Genomic DNA, 22,261 nt, shown 5'->3' on the forward strand with positions numbered 1-22,261 from the left:
TTTTATGCAGAATTACTTACTCTGTTTCTGTTAAGAAAGTCTGGGGTAGACCAAGCTCATTTCATGTATTACATTAACTTTACAGATATTAAATCCAATATAGCTGGTTTCTCATACTTCTGATACGCAACATTAGTGTACACAGAAAAACTGAAACATGAACACTAAATTAACTTTGATACGATTTTCCAGGATATACTAATATGTTTCATTTGTATTTCTCTCTCTAAATTTATTTTCCGCTGGTATCAGTGAAGACTGCTAAAAATTATATTTGCCCCTAGATATTCACACATTTATTTTTACAATGAACTGTTATAATATTTACACTGTTAAATAATGGTTCATGAGAAGGCTGAGAATTAAATGGCCACTGCTTGAAATCTAGCAATTCTGACTGAAGCAATAAGATCAATTAAGCTTTCATATGTAAAATTACACAAAAACAAACATGGACCTTCCTGGCAGTCTGTTCAGAACATAGAGAAATATAACACATAAGTGAAAGCAATCAGCAGTGGGATACTGACAGCAGGAGCCAGATACAGTTACATTTGCATGTGGGGCAGGTAAGAATCCAGGCAAACTACTCATGTATAGCTCTAATTAAGCATCTCTGTACTCAAGGAACAGAGAAGGTCTCTAGAAGCATCATAGCACTGAAGATTTCATAAATGGAAGCACAAACTGCTACGTATGCAAAGTCTGCAAATTAGTCAAAAATCTAAGAATAATCTGAGGGTGTTTACTGGAAATGGCTCAAAGTTAACTAGTTAAAAAAACACCACTTTCTTAAAGCTGTTAATTCAGTTTTGTATCAACATTAATGAGCAAACTACATATCCAAGCACATGAGATTGCAGGTATTTAGCAGTATTGTGAGTTTTCATAAGAGCCATGAGATAAGCTATAAAAATAAACTTTTAAAGTACAGTTTATATAACTTCAGATTCATAATCTTCAGCACTGAGGATATTGCTTACTTGATAAAAACATCCATCTAAAGATAACTGGTTACTTTCTATCCTATGCTTACAACGCAAGTCTTTAAGGTAGGTAAATATATTTAGGTATGCTTATATGTATACGCTCATATGCATACGCAATCTACATGAAAGCATTTTCCTATACTACAACGCTGAGTTTTTCCTCTCTTCCTGCTTTCATATTTGAAAACAAATTAAGTTGCTACAAATCAGTTTGTCAACCTCCATGTTTGCACAGACCGAATGAAACAAACAAGAGCTCCAAACCAATTGCCTTAAACTTTGGATGCAATCAGGCCACTGCTGGAAAGAGAAAAGTTGCTAATTTTGTTACATACTGACTCAGAGCAGACAGCTGGTAGACAATGTTCTTATTCCAATCAGGCTTATTTCGTATAATGAGCAGGGCAAATGTACACAACTGGGTAAGCAACGTATACAACAACAACAAAAAATGCAGCTCATTTAACAAAGCGCTGCAGATTATAACATTTCAGCCGCTTGCATTCACCGCAGAGTAAGCAGTTAGCAAAGCATGCAGTTCTCTCAGCACGGCATACAGTTAGATTGGCAGAATGAAAAATTTAACGGCACAGAACAGAACTTTATCAACACACACTGCTGAAGTCATAAAGCACACAAACCAAAGAGCTCAAATAAGCAGCAGAACTCAGTCAAGTATTCCTGTTGATAGTTGAAGTAGCCCATGCAGCTCAGTCACTGAAGTGTGCAAAAACGTAATGACTACAGCATACACACCTCAGCCAGAAAAATATGCAGCTCACTCAATAAGTTATGCAAACTTTTCTGAACTAAACACTACAACAACAGCTTGTGATACAGCAAGCATCATTTTCTATACACAACTAGTTTTATTTTTCTTAATTTCTGCTTGGTCTATAATATATCAGCTGTAAATCACAAAGGGCAACAACGCTAGATATATGGTACGCACACTGAAGCATTCTCTTCTAAGAAAATTATCACTGTACTTTTTGTTTTAATGAATTATAGAGACTTACAACGGGAGGCATTTAATGAGCAATATAATTTAAAAGCTCAAGAAAAAAAAAAGAAAGAAACTACTCAATTTTTACAGAGGAGTGCAAAGAAAATAAAACTAGATGAAACGTACTTAGAAATTCCCTAGGAATTGCTCTGGTCTCCAGAGCATTGATCCAGAGAAAAACGACAGAGAAATTTCACAACAAAAATACTTGTATTCACTTCAGAAGGTATAAATACCACTAAAAGAAGCAATATTCTAACTTATAACTGAAGTGAAATCACACAATGATTGTTTCTGGTACAGCATATTTTCAATATACTGCGTCACTCTGACAAATGGCTGCAACTTCTGGGTTGGTGGAAGAGGCACAATGCAGAAAAGACTCTCAGAACACCAGCAAGCACCACTGAACCACATTGGGGCACATATCAGGAAGGAAGATGTGTACTACAATCTTAGGTTCTGTGCTTGGACTGCCAGGGGTGGGAGATACTAGACAACACAAGACCACAGGTACTTTCTGCCAACTGAAAGACAACATCCCTTTTGCACGATGCATAACTAAGCATAACTAAGTGTATGGTTAAAGTCATTAAGCAAGAAAAATTAAGATAGATCTGTCTTGCCCTAAAAGTTTACTGATAAAAATCTGCTTTTCTGACCTTTGCAAAGTTACTTCAGAAATTCAAAGTACAGTCAGGTGTTTAGGTTTGCACTAATTTGCATTTATTTGGTTCTTGTTTTATAATTGTGTTGTTGTTTTTAACATGAGCGAGGTAAAAACAGACCCTGAACACAGGCAGAAAAGATGGCTAAAGCACATTGCACTATTGGTATTAGTAATAGAAACACAGATTCCTGACTGGGGCTGCAAGGAGCTGCTAGCTTAGGAGGGGATCAGCACAGGTGGTTTGTGATCAGAGCTGAAGTCATTAAGCATGGATGGCCGTATTTTACATCATATTCTAACATGGCTCTGTAAGCACAAGGTAAGCCTTAAGGTAAAACACAAAAGTTCATCATAAATCACTCACATCCTAGCAGGTTTTCCATCTGAACCAACCAACACTGAAGCATGTCTCCAGCAGATCAGTCACCCCTTCGCTAAAGGCTAAGTGCCTTCCCCCAGGAGAAGGTCACACTAAGCCCCTTTAAAAAAAAAAAATCTACCAGGTTTATTTTGGGTTATTTTCTTCAGCAAACTTCTCGGGAATAACAGAGCTGCTACAGTTGACATTAAAAGAAGAAAACAAACAAACCAAAGAACACCACAAAATTCAGCCTGAGGCAGACACCTGGCACATTCAAATAGCTACTAATATGAGAAGTTACATCTAACTCAGAAGAGGATTGGTAATAGAAGGCATTCTTAGTATTTATGTGTTTATTATGGTTAGGCTGAGGCTGGACTTGATGATCTTTGAGGTCTTCTCCAACCTGGGTAATTCTATGATTCTAAGATTAATTTCCTCTTCTGCTGATTTCTTAGTTATTATAGCATTTGGGGAATTCCTGAAACCTGCAGTATTTTATGAACAGAGATATCCTTTCCTTACTCTCTTCTTTAAGTTTTTCCTTAGCATCTTTCTCTTCTATAAATGAAAATTTTCCTCCTTCTTATGGTCAGAACTGCTTTAGAATTACATTCCATTTTAAAAAATAAAACCAGAAAGTAAAGAAAAATGAATTCCTCGAGCCAACCCCACAAGTTGTGAGATTTTTGACTCACTATTTCTGAATGTGAGAAACTGGCAACATGGGACTGCTGCCTTCTCACAAAAAGAGCTACATTGCTGTATTTGTGTCAGGAGGTCTTTGAGATCTTTCATGACAAAGCACCTTGTATAAAGCTATATAAAAATAAATTAGACCAGAGAGATTTCAAAACAGAAAGGAAAAAAACTGTTACCTGTAACTGCTATGGATGCTGAAGATCACAAATAATACAACCACCCATTCGGTGCAAAACCCCCAATGAAGTTTGAGAAAGGTCATTTTTCTGACCTTTTAAAAGGTAAAGCATTCATTACTGCTAGCATTTTAAAGCAAGACATATTTGCTTTTCTCCTTCGCAGGAATACACAGCCTTTCAAACTGGAAAGTTCTAAACACTGACAGCATTTAGTCTTTTCAGTTAAAGAGTTTTCAAAACCTACTGGCACACAAAAGGGGAAAATAAATATTCACCTACTGAGAGAGGATGTTAGCAACCATCTTGGGCTCCACCAGGCTCACTAATCAGTTGCACCTGTGTCTTGTTAACTAGAAATTGTGAAGCCCTTGTAAAGTAACGAAGTCTTATGAAAGCAACGCAGAAAATGGCTCACAGATTGTGAATTATAAGGCTTTTTCCCTCGGTAGAGATCTTCACTTAGCTACTTAAAAGACTGAAATGCTAAAATCTAGGACGTTACAAAGAGCAACGTGAAAATAAGACTCAAAGGATTTTAGTGTAGTAAGACCTCAGATATATTACTATGCAGTGTATAAAATGAGCTTTACGTTTACGTTTGTGTGGTACTGGAGTTATTCTTGACGCTCATAATAGCCCAGAACAGAGAACCTGTTCTTGCATTTTCATTTCATCATAGAATCAGTCGTTTGAGTTGGAAAGAGCCCTTAAAGGCCACCCGATATAACTTCCCCTGCAATGAACACGGACACCTACCTTTCCATCAGGTGCTCAGAGCCCCGTCCAGCCTGACCTTCACTGTCTCCACGTCTCGGGCATCCACATCTGCTGGCAGCCTGCTCCAGTGCCTCACGACCCTTAAGACTAAAACCACGTTCCTCATATCCGGTCTAAGCCTTGCCTTTTTTGGTTTAAAACCTTTTCCCCTTGTCCTCTCATTCCTCTCCTTCCTTCTCATGGCCCCTTTTTAGATATTGAAATGCCCCTGCCTGAGGTGTTAATGACAAACATAACAGTTTGAAAAGATTACCAAATAAGGCTCATGCCTCGTTTCACTTTCCTTTCTGTTAGTCCTTTCCTCGCCTCCAAATTAACACTTAAGTGCAGTCAAAGATGTAACACCTGTGTACAGCAGCATTTCTAATTCAGAATCACCTGTTGATGCTAATTTTCCTCACCTGGGCCTGGGGAAGGGGTAATACTGTGCAAAAGGTCATCTTCTAGTATAAAGCTTTCAAAAGGATCTGGGCAATGATTTTGAGAAGTCGGTAAGTAGAAGTTTAACAGCAGAGTTTTGTTACCATTAAGCAAGGTAGTCTTTATTGGCAGCACTAGGGTAGCATCGAGATAAGTCTCCAAGAACTCTTCACCAGTTGGTCGTTCGTGAACAGGTGATATTTTCACTCGAGTTACATATTCACTACATTCACAAATTCGTTATTCTATCCACCCCCAATGATTGCCCAACAGACACAGCTTCATTGGGTGATCTTCAGTGTCATCTGGCACAGTGATGGTCCCCTGTCAGTCCATTGTGAGTCTTTGAGGTGGTCTTTTATTTCCTCCAACAACTCTTTTGTCCCAAAGATTGCTGCAGAATGCAAGGACAATCAAGAAGGCTCTGCACACACAAAGGGGAACGTCTTGATGCTGTCTGCCACATTCTTGGCACTCCTCTGTTGTTCCTTTTGCCTTGTTAAAGCATATGAGCCTTATAACATGTCTCCTCATTTACATTTATCATCTGCTAGAAATATCTAAAGACTTTTGTGGTGTAGCAAGCAAGAATTAACAGAATATTTGGTGTAATTCTTCAAATCAGCAGGAACCACTATTCTGTTCAGTGTTATGCTGTGGGCTGACCACTAACCTGTGTGTTGCTGGACCTAAACACTGAGTCACACACAGTCTTCCCATTTGACCTTTCCTGGGAAAATAGCAAATTTATTACTGAGCACCCTTCCCCACAAGCAGAAGCCAACTTTCTAGTAATGTTTTTGCTTTCCATCAGAGCATCAATAATCTAAAGCTTCCCACTGAAACCTCAAAAGTGTCTTTTTAGAAAGCTGGCAGTGGAATGAAAGATGAACTCAGGTTCCTTGCTTCCTTAGGCCAAAATCTCCAATCTGTCATAAAGCATAATTTGTTTTGTGCTGATTCCTCAAAAAGAAAATACTAAGAGTCCTGACAGGGCATATAACCAAGCTACAGATGTACTGAAAACATATTTGAAGCTGAAGCTTCCTGCCAATTTTTTTCATTCTTTTTAGCAAAATATCAAGTGTAGGAAAACTAAGTATCTTCATTTAATCAGGTATAGAAAAAAAAAATTATATATATATTATATATATATATACTTTTATTTTCTGTTTCTTCTCTTTTCATTCATGCACAAACTCTGGACAAAGAACCGATCCTAGTTACATTACTAGCTAATTGTAGTGCTGCAGGAATACATGAACAACTTCTATCTGACCTTTGACTGGATGCCTGAACTGCTCTGCTCGTGGCATTTACTTTCACCTGGGTATACGTTTTCAGAATATACCCAATATATATATATATATATATTTCAGAATATGTTTTCAGAAATATTAAATAAAGGAACAGTGGGTGGTCTTCCAGTGAGACTTTCTATACTAGCTAAATTATTTCCTAGTATATTCCACGTCAAGTAGCAAAAGTTGCCAGATGACATTGGAGTTATCATCACATGTTAAACTCTTTCTGCATAATCACACAAGCTATGTGTATTTAGGTTCCACACTCTATTCCATCAGTGTTATAGCTGCAGGTGGGTACTAACAGGTGGCTGTTCTGGAACACATTAGCAAAGTTTGCTGATATCTTACATCCCTCCAGAGGAAGCAGCTGAAAAGACTCAAGTTTACCTTTTCCTAATAGATTTTTTTTCTTTAGACAGTGATGAAATGCTGTAAAGTTTGGTAGAATAGTAATAAAAGCCTATGAGCACAGGCATAAGGTGTGATACTGAAGACCAGAGAATTAAGTGGCAAGTACTGACTTGTGGGAGTCTCCTCCTCACCAATCCTTTCTTCTCTGTAAGTCGACTTTTATACTTTTTTAAGCACTTCAGTAAGTCAGTCAGCCTATGATCCAGAATCAAAGCTTCTCTTACTAACAAAAGATTCACTCATCAACAAATTAGTCATTTGTGATGGATAACTGGTGCACAGCCATAACTACTCAGGCTTAAATCATACAGGTGGAGTGCTGACAACTGTCACTCTCACTGAAATGCTGCAAGACAGTGGGTGAAAGTGGCACTAGCAATGAGGAAGAGGCAGTAATATTTGTGTGGATCATGATTTTGTTCAACTTGTGAAAACAAAGACAATAATAATCACAATTTAAATAGTATGCAAACACAAAGGCAGTAATCCATCTAATACCCAAGATGGAAGGTGAGAAAGAAAATGGCTTTTCATGTGTGATCGCAATAAGCAAAAGGAAGATAATGAAATGCCTGTTAAGAGTGAGATTTGGATGAAGTTTTTCCAGCAATTGTTTACTTTGGATTTTTGCAGCAGGCATTAAAGCTATTGTTTGTTTAAAAAACTGTTGTTTATCTGAAGCTTCTGGAAAAAAACATTTGGTAGAAAGAAGGATATTACAAAGCATAGAAAGCTGAAAGGCACAATATATGGAAGAGATCAAAACCAGCACCAATATATTTGCTTCAGTATTCTCTGAAGCATTACAAAAGCAAAGTCATTTTGGTGTGTACAACCACTCACTACTGCTGCTAGTGGGCTTGGTTAGGTTACTAGGACCCTAGCCTTGCAAACATATAAATTATAATATTATAAATAAATAAACTCTATTTATTTTTCCAGAAACTAAGCACAGATGGGCTTTGTGTCCAGGTTCTTCACAGAGGTCTTTGGTTTTCTCTTCCTTTTAATTGAATTATTCCGATTGTTATTACAATCAAACCTTTGAATCTTTTCTGTTTTGCCATGCATGGTTGTAAACAGTAATGGAATAAAGATTTGCTCATATTCTGCTTCCCCTATATTGAGACTGAACTGGAACGGGATCCTTAGATCCCGAAGAAGCTGCAGTGTCACTAAAAAACCACTCAGAACATGAAAATGACACACTGTCATGGCACGTAACCTCTTCTTCTCTCCCATAAAATTAACAATTCTTGCTGCTGCTACTACCAAGTTAAAATACCTTTTTTGTTTTCTTTCTGTCTGAATCCTTTTTTAATTCTGCAGAGGTTACACGATTCACCTAATTCTATAAGGGAACATAACTGACATGTTCGTGTACATTGGACTCACTATCAACAACTAGAAGTTTGTGATACTGATTTGAAACATTGATTCCTAAATTATTTCTAAAGTACTCCAGCATGATTTCTTGTGTTTTCAGTTTTCACTATTTAAATTCCACCCCAAGTGTTCAGCTTCTGTAATAACAGACTATTCATTGTTATATACAGAGGTAAGTAGAAGGAAATCTGATCTAATTCCTGCAATTTTCATGTACCTGTCTATTTGACATTTAGAATAAGAACTCAGAGCTACCTAACTAACCGTAGCAGGAAGGGAATATCTGAAATGTCCTCCTGGCTTTGAAAATCCTTTTCTAAAGCCAAAATGCTGAAGGTTGGATTCAAAAGATTATCTCTGTCCAGTTGTAACTGATTTACAAGTGTGTTTTACAGGTGATTTACAGCCTGTTTAAAAAAAATATTTTGGCAATGCAATGTCATGAGCTAAACAAAAGAAACTGGAGGATTTGAACAGGAGAGTTCAGTATCCTAAAGCAACATGACCTGTGCTGCAGTTGTATAACACAAGAGTCATTTCAACCACACACTAACTCCATATTCAGAAAGGAAAAAAATGGCAATGAACATATCAGTATTAGGGCACGCAGCATAGCTGCAGTCCAGCAGTTAGTCCTTTTTTCTTTTTCAAAATGTCACTGGTACAGCTTACATCTTATCCTGGCTGAACTTCAGACATGAATGAAAGGATATTCATAATCAGAAAAGCTCCCAAACGTACCTATTTAGCCACACTTTTTAGTGCTCCTATAGACTTCAAGTTAAGTAAACACTCACAGGTCCTTCCTGAAGAGGAGGTGGATTTTTGATTCAGTTTTAAAGACAGGCTAGAAATATGGGGAAAACATACTGGATTTACCAAGATCCCATAGGCTCCATTTATGCTTAGCAACTGATCACTGTAGATTGGAAGTGACACTTCTGCAGCTTTGGGATTTGGGGACTCTTTTATTACTGTAGAAGATCAACTGTAAATGTAATATTGTTTTGGTAGCTTATGTAGATCAATCTGAAATGTTGCGTGAATAAAAGGAATTTGAGAGTCAATCATTCACCTTTTTTACTTTGAAGTACTTTGCTCAAACTATTATATTATATTTATCAGAAACATTGAGGAGATACTGAGCAAGACTGAGTGCAACTTCTGGTAACTTTCCCCAGAAATAAGACTCCAAAATCATGGAACAGTGCTGAATATCTTGTAAGAAACTGCATCATATTTAACCAAAGTCCCTTTAAGTATTTAACGGATTAGATTTTACTTCAGTTCACTCCCTAATGCTAGTGTAAAAATCTGTTTCAAGGTGTCCTCTTGGTAGAGAAAACTTCACCTGGAAATGGCTGCTTATTCTTCTGCAAGTCAGCAATTGCACAGCTTTGAGGCCACCTCAAATGCTCTGTGCATGTTAACAGATAAATTCCACATTTATTAATGTGCCCATTTGCTGGAATATTAAAATTGCTGAAATCCCTTCTGAGGAAATGCTAGAACTTCAAACCCAGTATTTTAAGATAACATCTCAATGTTAGCCCTAACGCTGAGGAAGAGCTTTTGCACTTTATGTTATTCAAGCTTGGTCTATTAAAAAGAGACTAAGAGGAATGGTTTGGAAACCATATTCTAATACACTTCCTTCAATATTTTCATGCAGTTGAAAATCACAGCATCAGAAGACGCAGATTATCAGCATCAGATTAGCAAAAATATTTGTGACCAGAGATCTGAGACATTCTCTACTTCCCTCGTGAAGTAACCACAAATTATCATCTTCAGTTTTTCATACTCCAATCATATCACCTCAAAACTGAGACAGTTCACATGAATTTTTGTTTTGTTTTAGTGCAGTGCATATGACAAGCCTCCCTTTAGTTTCATTTCTAATGTATAGCTATCGTATAGTCAAATGCTGCACCAAGAGCCAGCCTACATCATCACAAATTAAAATATTCACAAGTCTACTTTCATGGCCAAGCATGGGGAGGGGGAAGGAATCCACTTATTAGAAATGAGGCAAGAAAGGAAAAAGAAATGTGTGAGTGGCATGAGTAGGAGACTATGACAAAAATACTAACATGAGCTTCAAAAATAACGAGGAGTTCCTCACAAAATTGGGCAAGAGGTCTCCCAACAAAACACAAATAGCAGTCACATGGGAAATTTGTTTCTGTGCTCCATACACAATTGACACTTATGTCAACAGAAATTTTAGATATGCCAGAAATGAAGATTTAAGCTGTAAATGTGACAATGAGAAATAAAACGGTGATTCGGATTTGGGGTGTCAGCTGTGAGATGAGCGTGCAGAGTGTCTCAAGAGGGTAAAATACTCAGCTTAGCTCTGCCCTAGTTGTGGATCATTAGGGATTTATTCGGCATAAATCAAAGCAATCTGAATAGTGCATGCTCACCCCAGCTGCTGTGATTCCAGCGTGGGAAAGCTGAGTCACTCACTCTCTGTGATAGCACTGAGTACAAATTTTGGTGCAAAGACTCCCTGAAGTGGGTACTTTCTTTATTCAGATGACAGTTCAGACCAACATGCAGAACCTGTGCACACCACAAGCTCAGATCAATATCTGTGGATAAATAATACTTTCGCATCAAGAAACTTTTGTTGTCTTTATGTATAAAAGGCAGCCTAATAGCAATTGTGGGCTTATTTGTCTCTACGATGGCAAATTCTATGAAACACCGACAAAAAAATTAACTATGGGGACAAACAGCCCACTACTAAATGCTGTCCTGATCCTAAAAGTGTATGGCAAATACCCTCTTTTGGAGAGAGAGCAATTCCTTTTTTCACGTTGTGTACCACAGCTCATGTTTGAAGACACTTTTTTTTCTTATGTAATTGACTGGGAAAAGTGCCTATAGAGAAAAAAAAAGCAACTTTACAGGATAGATTAAAATTTTGTCCAAAATTGTAACTCTATTACCCTAACCATAAACGAGATGACATGATATTTTACTAGAACACTGACAATTCTAAAACCTATTAAAAATATGAACAAATCAATAAAGATAAAGGAGAATTATACATATAAGAACATCTTTATTGAACAATTCTTATAGATCGTCTTGAAATAACATTGTTATAGACGTTTGCTTGGATGATCTTATTGCTAAGTTTTAAGGTAATAACTATAGTAGTTTTGCATTATGTCCTCCCCAGCTGCAAACAAGCAGAAAAATCCAAAAAGATTCAGATATAAACATATATGAAGATGTCTTTGAGGAGTTTTAGGGTTTTAATCACATTTCCAGTATGTCTATTAATTAAAAACCCAGCTAAAATGAAGCGGGGATAAAGAAAAGCATCATTTTACACGCATAACCTATAGTAAATGTGTTGAATTAGCTTGTCACTTCTGTTGGGAAGTCTTATGTAACTTATAAGAATTTTTTTTCATGACAGTCATTTCTATCTTCATTAAATATAATCCAGATAAACAGTCTTAAAATGGTCTGGTAAATTTAAAACAGCTGTTACAACATTTATTTGAAAACATTTTCTTTCAATTTCATAAATTTTCATATATAAATGCAAGATTGTAAGAGTAAATTGTGATTCAGAACAAGGGCAGCTGTTGTACCAAGAATTTGGTATTGCTGATAACTGGATTTTAAGATTTTAATCTCAGTACAAGTTTAAGTGAGCTAAAATGGTTATGTCAGCACCAGAATGTGTCATGGCAGATCTCGATATGTTAAACAAAGTTTCTCAGCTAAATACAGTTTTATACACAGATTTCCCTTATGGATTTCCCTTACTGGGCAACTCATTTCTCTTTGCTTCTTTTACCTCAAGGACAACCGCTCTCAAGAAAAAATTGTCAGTGTCTTATTTATAATGGCAGATCTCAGCTTTGATTTTGGAAGCTTTTGATCTCTTGATGGCCCAAAAGCTTTAAATACAGGAGAAACTGATGCTTTTTTGGCATCCTGCAGTGTGCCTGAACCTCAAAAGCAACTTTTACTCCCAGAAGTGAATTACTGAAGCACTGTAAACAAAACACAAACGTCACACAACAATGAATACCTGAAACAACATCTTTGTCAGACAGATGACAATCTCTGATCACATGAAAAGCAGTTTTAGAAACTAATCTGCAAGCAAATAAAAATATAATATATTGAATTCACAACATTTCAGATATTCTTTTTGGGAAGCCATACAAAATTTCAAATATGTTCATTCTTTGAAATATTTAGTCCCTGAGAAAAAGGTCCTACATCACAGAAATGCATATAACCTGGTTATGACATAACTGTCAGTAAATAGAATATAGAAAACTGTCTTCAACAAAGCTCTCATATCTGATGAATTAGAAAATAAGAGCATAAATTATAGACTGATAAAATATTTGATATCACTTGGAGAAGTAAATTCAGATTAGAAAGTGACAATGACAGCTATTTTATCTCTAGGAACCTCTTTTTGGATGGATTATATTGATTAGATAAGACCTCTAGACAAACACAGAATACATTTGTCCTAAATTTCAAATGTGAGAAAGCCTAGCTTTTTTTTCCCTCTCTCTCTTTTAAGAAGTTATTCATTAGCTCTTATGAAAGCTTAGGGTTTTGGGTTTTGGTTTTTTTTTTTTGTCTATCTTGTGATGAAGGGAAAGGAAAGGAGAAAAAATAAAGAGGGACAAGACAGCACTATGATACGTAATATTCTTGGGGTGGATTCTTTTGTTTGTTTTAGTTTTAGCACCAAGACAGAGTAAAACTGGCTTACTAATTCCCTGGTTAATATCTCTTGGTGCCGTTTTAAGGATGCAAGAATTGATAAAATACAAGATCCATGCCTCAGTCCATCATATTTGTAAGGAAACTGGAAACAAAGACAAAATGTTGTAGACTAGTAGGTTGGATTCTGTAACTTTTTATCCTACATGAGCCTAAAGACGGTTGATATAACAGCATTACTAGGAAGCAGAGCACTTTGAAGATGTCTATTCCTTATGCCAATTTATAGTGGAGTTAAATTAGCAATGAAGTACTGTACTAGTAATACATCCAGTAATCAAAGGGAAAAAACAACACAGACAACAGATATGGGAGAGCATAAATGAAAAATACTCAAAGAGACCAGGGACTGGCTGCAGAGGATTTTCCACTTTAATGAAATTCCCTGTTCTTAGTCTTCAAATGTCTGTATGCAAAGCAATGGGCACCATTCTGACTAAACCTGTACAGTTAGGAATACAACCACATCTGCTAAGTCTTATGCATTATTGATCAGTGATGGTGTGCTTAGCCTACGCATCCTATTTACATTACATTTCTTCATCTAACGTGGCTTCTACAAAATGAGAGCTCTTTCCACTTAAACCCTGTAGTTTGTGTTCTTTGTACTTTTTAACGGTTGTGAGCAATTTAGAAGGTTAGTCTTTCAATACTAGATGAAATTGGCAATGTTTATTGGTAAATAAATGTCTAATTATCATAATTTAGGAACATTTCCAATCTCTCTTTTTTTCCCCCTAAATAAATAGCTGGAAAATGATCTCCTTTATAAATAAATGCTACTTAAACGAGAACTGTGTCACAACTTCTCTCATCCTGATGTTCTAATGCAGAGATTTTGTATTTATTCTAAACTCAAGGCAAGAACGTTTTAAATAAAAATAATGATAATAATAGAACGGACATTCAAAGACAGTCCATTCATTCCCACTTTCTGCAGAAATAGACTGTCCAGTAACAACCTGTTGACCGTCCTTGCCTTCTCAGGCAAGAATTCTTTACCGCCTCAAAGGTAATGGGGGTGACATGAGCCAGGTCCTTGAAACACTTCTTGTTTCAAGGCCCATTCTGAACAGTTCTGATTCCTTATGCCTGCTTCAGACTGTCTAGAGCAGAGAATGTAAAGTACAAATCTCGTTTCTAGTAAGTGCAACCAAATTCACACACTTCCTGACTTATATTATTGTAGAAAGCCCTTACAAATATCTGGAGAGAAAGTTTTAAAACAGTTCCCTAGTTTCCAAATCTGCTGAGAGCATTCACAAAGCAGTTTAAGCATCAGTGTTTCTGAAATCAGAAAAGGAAAATCATCAACCACTTGAAGCGGGTCCTGCTTTGACATCAGAAAGTCAATTCACTCAGCTTAGCAGCATTCAATTCTCAACAACATTTTGTTCTGGGTCTCTGTCAAGTTATTCTAGGCTGTGAAATTGTCAGGAATGATGGATGACTATCAGCCTTCTGCTATCTTCTTTCATTCTCCTTAGAGATTTGTGGCTGCTGACAGCAAAGCAAAATCCTCTTTTCTTTTTTCCTTTTTTTTTTTTTTTTTTTTTTTTTTTGCACAACATACCAAATGAACAACAGTAATTATCAGAAAGCCTACACTACAATTATTTTAGCACTTAACGTTGTATTGACATTTGTAAGAGACAGAGCTCTCTAGATTGATTAGCAATGATATAGCTTCCTGCCTTTTACTAATATTGCTGCAGTCATCCCATAAATGCAATTCCCCCCATACCCTCCCCCCCCCCCCAAAAAAAAAAAAAAGAACTAATTGAACTTATTACAGAAAAAATCTAATACTTCATGAATATAGCATATTGTCATTGTGCCAGTGCTTCCAACTGTACAGTACTTGTAATATAATCAGATCTGACATAGGAGAATTCTTTAGGATATTAAATGGAATTTTGTTAGGACAGATGCTAAAGCAGCATTGTTGTTCCAGGTCGAAATTCTGACTTGAACAAATCCTGTTTGACCAGCCAATTGCAGCCCTGGTGTGTACAGGGACAGAAATTACTGAAAGCAGCATTAAATCTACTTACACTGACAGAATTTGATGTCAAGTATTTAAACCTTCTACTAAAACTAAGTACAGGAAGAAACATCTGGTCTGGAGAAAAAACAGTTTAGGGAGGAAAAGAGCAATTGTGAGAAAGCATAAACTGGGGCATCTTCGAACCCCATGACAATTGTAATGCAGTCTCTCATGCCCACACTGTATACAAAATACCTACAAAATTTATCACAAGCAATTCTCTTGCAATTACACAATGCTAATTAATCTCCATTACTCTCAGCCACATAGCTGTTCTTTTCAATTAGATGTCATATCTACTCTGCTCAGTACACAGGGCTACATACAAAGGAAAACCTATTCTATCTCTTCTGATATGGTCAATCCTGAAAATATAGATTGCATACACCCAAAGAAATCATCATTAGATATCATCATCATTGCAAGTATCATTAAATTTAAAGAAAATCAAAACAACCCTGCTTTCCAAAAATGATAAGTGAAACTTTTTTTTCCTCTAGCCCCTTAATATACCATGACAAAAGGCTTACATTCACCAGGAGTTTTCCTTGATCATGTTAGATACATGTGAGGTAGAAATCAATATTTCTCATTCCCAGGCTCCTATTGTGAAGTGGGAAACATTTGCAACTTATTGTGGTTTAGAAACTGAAGATGAAAGTGGGCATACTAAAATGGAGTCATATTAACTTAGAGATTTCCTCCTCTCCTCAACCTTTTTTTCTTTTAATTTCCCTTCTTGAGTCAGGTAGAACTATGCTCTGTTTCTTATAAATAGAAAGTGTTTAAGTCATTAGACAATACAGATTTTGCAGAGGTTATTAACTAATTTGCTATTGTCTCAGAATTCTCATGTTTCCCTCAGCTTTACTAATGGATCATAATTTGGTTATGAAGTTATTCTCTATGAGTACATCCAAAGGAAAAGAAACTACAGAGAGACAGAAGCTGCTGCTTTCCAGATTTATTTGTCTTTTATAAATCTAGGCTATAATGTAAGAATTCAGCTCAGAGCCTTTGCATGACATTCTGCTACAACCAGTGGATTTGTCAGAATATTCTGAAGGTTCTGTCTTTGATATGTTTTGTTATTTATATGAAAAGTAAGTTGTCTGCTGTACTAAAATACTCGTCAAGAAACCAGGAATGGTTTCAGCTCGTATAAACATTAATTTACTTTCATGCTTCAAACTCTTGTGACGGCATCCCTTCATATCACTTACAAAGGTTTTAATAAGTGCTTAAGCTGCACAGTTCACTGCCATGAACTAGTCAAAAAAAAGGTCATTTTAATTATTGTTAACTATGTATAAAAGATTAGCTCGCTTAGATTACAAAAAACTTTTATCTGTGACAAAGAAATGCTCTTTCACACATTTGCTTGCAGGGATTTGGCAGTTCTAATTGTGAATAAAATGTGTATATTTGTATGGTTTGTTGTTGTTGTTGTTCTAGAAAACTTTGACTGGAAGCAATGCAACTCAGGACTGCAGAACTTGGCCCCAAAGGAAACTGACACCATCTTGGTCACAAATATATTTTCAAAACATCAGGGCAATGCCAGAGCAAAATGTATCAAGCTATTTAATCCAGAGATCTCTAACACATGAAAGACTTCTTCAAATTTTACATCGAAGGTAGCAATCCCTGGGAACATATTATCATAATTAATCATTATTTGGCTAAATTAACTTACTGTTATTTTCAAATAGAATTTCAAACTTTTTGTGTGGTAGAAAAATGAATATAACCCCTCCTAGGAAAAGTCTTAAATGTCTCCCTCAAAAAGTCATTAATGGAAAGTTGGGTATATAGTAATTTAATGTCAGAAAGAGAGGTAACAGACATAACAGTCCCATAATGAGATGAAGAGCAATTTAAACAGTAATCTAATTCCCTAAAAGTAAATAAACCCCTTCTGCTTTTCCTTTCAGACTTAGCCCTATTTGTTTTATCTACACTTAGGTTTCAACTTTAATCATATCTCAGAAGCTTTTACACAGAAGAACTGCAGCAGCAACTGAATTCATCTACAATATTTGCCTGCTTGTAGATGTTTACTCTGAAATTTCCCACTTGCTGCCAACTAGAATGTCCAAAGTCATAGACCAGAGATAAGGGTTTAATATCCAGTATCAAGGGAATCAACTTCTCCACCAAAGAAGCTGGAACAATATTTAAAAGATACTCTGTTACTTCCAAAGCATTCATTTATTTTTCTTATACCAATAGTAAGATCCAGATATGCGCATAAACAAGCTATACATCAAGTAGTGCAGAATGGGTATTGGTAATTGCATTTTCTTAAAAATGCAAAGATTTGAAAAAAAAGAGGTAGATGTTATATGCACAAATCTGTCTGTATGAGTAAAAAGTGAGACAAAAAGAAAGAAAATAAGAAATCATTTTTTGCCCACCTGAGAAAGGAGCGAGCACATTTTTTACCATGAAATCTTATTCAGATGTATCATTTTAGCCAGGTTGAATCCTGAAGGCAAATTCTACTTCCATTCACAATCAAGTGACCAACCCATATGACTATGCATAGTGCAATTTGCTTCGATCAGTTTAGTCTTTTCATATTTTGACATTTTTTTAGCAACAAAATAAGATAGAGTAGTTCTAATTTTGGGAGCACCAGTAAGATCACATCTGTGATCCACATTGATCCTGTTTTGATTTTTCTCTGACATTCCTTGCTTACCATAACACTACTGAGAAGCATGACCAGGTCTTAAGAAATGAGGATGAGATCCCACACTTGTTGGGCCATTTAATAAGCATGCAAAACAAGATGACATAAGCTCAAGTTGCAACATCTCCTTCTCTTCCACCTTTGCACCATTCCACATGTGTGGTCCATTGACCCACACAACTTAACTGTTGTATGTAATCATTTTAGGGTGTGTTCTTGACACCTGCAGAGATGGATTGTGTAAAACAGAAGGTGTCCAAACAAGTGGGGTATTAACAGCACTATGATGACCTTCGTGTAAGTTTTTAAGTGTTTCTAATAATCTCGATTTATTCTGCAACACAGTCACATTTCACGATCATTTCAAACACACTGACACTCTCAACTCTGAAAGCCCTCCATTAACTCTACACCACACCCCTTGAAAACCTCACCGAATCTGCCAGCACTCCCAGGGGCAACAAAATTCAATTTTGCCTATACTGCTGAGAAGACTTAAGCTGTCTCTGATATGAATAATAAGCAATGATCCCATTGGGCTAAGCACTTCACAGAGACATAACAACAGAGTTGGTTCTTGCCACAAAGAGCTTACAAGCTAATTAGCAAAAAAAAAAAAAAAAAAGTTTTAGTCATATCTGTAAAAGATGTAAGTGGGATTTCCCATTGTGTGTGGTCCAGCATTGTATAACATTCTGCAAACTTTCCAGGCCAAAAACCAGACTTTAGTACATTCTTAAACTATCTTTTTAAACATGGTCTCTTAAAACAACCCTGAGGCACATGTGCAAGGGACATGACATAATTATAGATGTCTCTGTGTTACAGTCAGCTCTTATTACATTAACTCACTGTGTTGCTCTTGCCCTCACCGTGGTATTTAAGTACTCTGTGATTCTTCCCCTTTGCTACAAATTCAGTAAGATCATGGTGAAGTATTTCTCCCTTGTGACTTTTAACACTTAAACAATATGAACAGAATATAAATATAATCCAATACACTGTTATATCCTCCAAGGTCTACAGACAGGTAGAGGTGATAACTCTGAGCTGTGTGAGCTGCACTTGTTATCTCACCGATGTTACTTTTATTTACCATTTCACTGTGGATGACGTTAGCACAGACACCCTGCAAATTTACCTTACAGTCAAAAAGTGACCTCACATCCTTCAAGCCACGAAGAATTCTCAGTCCACCTGCCAAAATTGACTGCATTTATTTAATACTCATTTAGTGGACCATTTGACAAATCTGTAGCAGCATGAAAACAGATTATTAAATTCGATGAAATATAAACAGCTCAAGATGCTACTGAAAAAAAGGATGACAAAGGGCACTCTAAATGGTGGGTGAAAATATCGGTTCCAGCGGTATTCCCAGTGGTAAGACACTGTAAGTGCAATGGCAAAAAGCTAGTAGGATTCATTTGCAAAAATGTCCACAAGTGTTTTCTCAAGGGGTTACACTTATCTGCCTGCATCGGTTCACAGTGCAGGAAATTCCCAAGGCCATACCTTAATGTCTCATTCTTTTTATTACAGATTTTGTATGGCTGCAGGCTCAGAAGTATCTTTGCTATAAGTATCAGGAGGACTGAGGAAAAGCTCCTTGAATAAAGCCAGGTAAAACTGTGTCTAGACAAGAGAAGCAAGGTAGTTTGAGTTATGATGTCTTGGGCTCCAAGAGGAGGAGTGACACACAACTGTACATGGAGATCTTTGCCCACAGGTTTCTGCCTGACTTCAGTATCCTGCTGGATTAATCGTTGCCTACGAGTCAGCATTGATTCTTTGTTGATTCCTACTAACTCTTAGTTTTGCCATCCAGTTGCCACTGGGACTATCTTTCCTTTTCTATGTAAGCTTTAGAATAGTATTAAAATTACAGACAAATCAAATTGGCTTTCTAGAGAGCGTGTTAAAATTACAAGTAAATAACAATGCACACAACTGAGTTGGGATTATATTAGACCCATTTTAAACTCCAGTCTTCACAATGCAAAACACATGGGCTGACCACAATTTTTCTCTCAAAGCAGACATTATGAAAATGCTTTATCTTAATGTAGTACAGTGCACAAAATTAAGGATGCAAGCCTATTATTTCAATCCATAAGGGAAATGCTGTTTTTAATTTTTATCTAAATTAATTAGAAAGACAGGGGTCAAAGAATAAGAAACATCATGAAGGGGATGTTACCAGAAAAAAACCCTCAGTCTTTCATGAAGTAGTCAGTAAACTACAGTGTTCTTTGTACATCCTCCTGTATTTTTTCCTCCCCAAAACATTAAAAATCAAAGCTGGAAAAAGTCACAGATAAAATTCCTCCCAAACAATTTTTTTTTTTTTAAAATATAAAAAAATTACAGGAAGATATGCACTATGTGACTTTTTAGATGCAATGGAAAAATTGAGGATACTGTTCTCAGAATTCTTCATTTACTTTTGCTGCTGTAGCAGAAAGACAGAAAATCTGAAGTTTCTGAAATCAGGCAGAACAGATCTCTGAATTTAGTGTCTATTCCAGAAACATGCGCCTTAAAAATCTGAAAGGCCTACACATTGCCTTCTGTTTTGAAAATTCTATATATCCTCTAACAGGATTTTTAGGTTATTTGGAAACTCAGACAGTATCACCTCTATTTACCTTTTCCTCTTGCTATATGCATGCGTTGAGATACATTTCAGCAAAATGCATCATTTGCCATATATTGTCTAAAACCATACCCAGAAGTATTTGGGGAAGGCTGTCCCTTCAAACCCAGCTGCTTCTTTGGGCTCAGTCTTCTGAATTTGCTTTCTATTCTCAGAACATTTCAGACTATCAGAACTGAATTGCTTAAGATTACAGTTGTGGTGGAAAACAGTTTCTGTGTTTCCAAATACTTTCACTCTCCTCTTTGTTTTCCAAAACTTTCAGGCTGTGTTCTATTAATTTTTCTTTGCCTGGGTGCACAGCTAACTGCAATATAAATCATTTGAGGACATGGATTTATCACATCTGTAAGATTCTTTCCAGTACTGTCTAAAAGGTACAACCTTTTTCACCCAGCTGCATTTCCCATTTTCCCATTTTATTTGGTACATTAAAACTAGATGCAAAATACACTTTCTACTTAGTCATGAAATAACTCTGATAGGATATGACAGCTGTGCAAGATGGAGAAGACCTTTAAAAGGTTCACAAAACAGGATACTGGGAGCCTGAGACACTGCCACCGCATGTACTGCCAAACAGGAGTCGATTAATCAAGATAACGTGGCAGGAAAAATGTTTCCTCAAATTTGTGACACAGAGCTAAGGCTGGTTTGTCACCATACACTATTAAAAAAGCAGTATTCAGTCCCAGGTTTCAGCCCTGATTCTGACACAGATAACAATTCGCAACCTTGTGGTAAGTCATAGACTGTGAACCCCATTTTTCATCTGCAAAACAGGAATGGTAATACTAACCTGTCTCTTCTGGATATTATCAGTCTTAATTAATGTCTGTAAAGCACTGGGATCATCAAATGAAACATTTTTTTAGCTGCAATTACTCTTTAATGTGTAAACAGGAAAGAAAATCTAAAGAGAGGGAAGAGCAGCTTCACTGCCAATGCACCAGCTCTCCTATTGCTCTCATTAGTCCTTCCTGCTTAAAACTCCCTTCCGTCAGAGGAAAAACAGGATCTAATTCATAAAGATGGAAGTATATTTGCAAATGAAGTGACATGTAATGCTGCGCAATGATCAAGTGGAAAGCACTGCAGAACTAAGGTGCTAAGGTGAAGAGCATCCAACCACAGGCTGTGCAATAGGATTTTGATCCTACCAATACAACCAGGTGACAGATACACTGCTTAGATCCAAAATCCTTCAAAGCATTTTCAGTCTAGTACTTCAGCACTCATAGTATAACGGCAATAGAAGCTCTGTTTTGTATCCTACTTGATCATTTCAAACAGTCCCATCACACCACAGTTACTCAAGCAGAAAAATGTTGAAAAGTGAGTTAAATATCAGAAAATATAAAAAACTGATGTTTATTTGAAAGTATCTTCAATAATGGTTCCACTTCTTCAGAAAGACTATTCTCAATAACGCCTGCCTCCTTCTGTTACCCAGAGCAGACATTTCTATGACTCCAGTGTGAAAAAGGAAAAATAAAAAAGAATGGAGCAAGCCTATATGTGTAGCTAAAGAAAATGGTTTCTGAATTAAAGTAGATCTGACATGCGTTTTTCAAGCTTGCTCAGCCTACTTAGGTTTAAAATATAAGCAGCTTTGCCAGTATATAAGCAAAGTAAACAATGGAGGAGGGCATGACAAGGAAGGACCAAGTCAACACATGCCTTGTAAAATAAGAGCCTACAATTAAGAAATAAGATAACACCAGGAGGCTTATCCTCATTTCAGTCACAGATGATTCTTTATGATTTCTATGTGAAAAACAATATCAAAACAAACCAAATCAAAACAGTCTTCACATTAGGGGCTGTGAGTTTGTACTTTTTCTTCAGTTACAGAGTGATAATTAAGAGAAGACATTTG

General features: G+C 36.5%; 1 protein-coding gene across 3 annotated transcripts in view; it reads right to left on the reverse strand.

Annotated features, from left to right (window-relative positions):
* The window catches only part of LOC107317605 (BEN domain-containing protein 5), a 799,506-nt gene that overhangs the window by 607,754 nt on the left and 169,491 nt on the right, over window positions 1-22,261 (reverse strand). The window lies entirely within an intron of this gene.

Source organism: Coturnix japonica, chromosome 11, assembly GCF_054131305.1.
Source record: "Coturnix japonica strain WE chromosome 11, WE-NBRP24, whole genome shotgun sequence".
Classification (NCBI taxonomy): domain Eukaryota; kingdom Metazoa; phylum Chordata; class Aves; order Galliformes; family Phasianidae; genus Coturnix; species Coturnix japonica.